Here is a 1,531-nt window from a genome sequence, read left to right as displayed (position 1 = left end):
CCAAGGTGACGATGCAGGGTGGGTAGGATGCCTGGGCTAAAGACTCCTTCCTGGGACCTCTCTGTCCAGAAGGCTACAGGGGCAGATGGAGACTCCTCCCAACTAGCCTCCTGCCCCTACACCCTACCCTACTCTCCCAGAGCGTGACTAAGAGTGAACCAGGCAGGAGTGGGAGCATTTCCTGCCTCCACTGGCAGGCTGGGACCAGACAACAAGTTAGTTGACTCAGGAGGAACCACATGGCTCCAAAAATACAACTGCCTCTGCCCGGTTCCATCTCGTGCTCCCTTCACCCTTTAGATACAGTCACTTGCTCCTTCCCCCAATCCCACCCCTGGGGAGCCACTTGAAGTCATTTTTGCCCTTAATTCTGATTATAGAAGAACTATAAATGCATCACAGGAAACCTAGAAAATGTAGAAAAATACAAACAAGCATTTGAATAATCCTATAATTCCACTACTCCCAAAATAACCACTGCGGAATTCTTGTTATATTTCCTTTCTGTTTTTCTGTCCTTTGAGTTTTATTTATTTATTTATTTATTTTTGAGACGGAGTCTCGCTTTGTCACCCAGGCTGGAGTGCAGTGGCGTGATCTTGGCTCACTGCAAACTCTGCCTCCCAGGTTCACACCATTCTCCCGCCTCAGCCTCTGGAGTAGCTGGGACTACAGGCGCTCGCCACCACACCTGGCTAATTTTTTGTGTTTTTAATAGAGATGGGGTTTCACCGTGTTAGACAAGATGGTCTCGATCTCCTGACCTCGTGATCCACCCTCCTTGACCTCCCAAAGTGCTAGGATTACAGGCGTGAGCCACCGTGCCTGGCCCTTTGAGTTTCATTTAAATATTAATATATTCTTACAACAAAACCACAATTATACATACATATATGTATGTATATATGTGTGTGTATATATATATTTTATATATACACATATATATATGCTCAAATAGAACAAAAGGTTATAAAGTGAAAAGTCAAAGTCCACCTCCAACTTTCTACTCCCACGCAGGGGGAAACCATTGTTAAAGAGTTTCTTGTGTATCTTCCAGAAATTGTCTATTACATGTTCAAGCATGCAAATGTTATTCATTTTACATGGCTGAGGTCATACTGTATGAACAATTTGGTCTTTTCTTCACTTTATATGAATATATGAACACTTTCTATGCCATTAAAAATTATTGGTTAAACTATTTTTATAGGCCAAATAACATTTTATCTTATTGATATGCCATAGTTTATTTAACCTTTTCCCTCTTGCTGGGCATTTACTCAGGAGAGGATCAGGAAGAAGGAATTGAGTCAAGATGAAGTGTTGGAGGAGGAAGGGGGCTAGCCTGTACTGAGGGCCTACTGTGTGCCAACCACTTTTCACATCTTCCCAATTGCTTGCTTTTAGAGTTAGGCACTGTCCCCATTCTTCAGATGAGAAAGCTGAGGTTCAGAGAGGTTAAGGAGGAATTTGCTCATATGTAAGACAGCCAGGGTTTGAAGCAAGATTTATCAACTCCAAAGCCCATGGC

Source organism: Symphalangus syndactylus, chromosome 2 (genome assembly GCF_028878055.3).
Source record: "Symphalangus syndactylus isolate Jambi chromosome 2, NHGRI_mSymSyn1-v2.1_pri, whole genome shotgun sequence".
NCBI lineage: Eukaryota > Metazoa > Chordata > Mammalia > Primates > Hylobatidae > Symphalangus > Symphalangus syndactylus.
The sequence above is the reverse complement of the archived record's forward strand: the minus strand, read 5'-3'. Positions refer to the sequence as shown.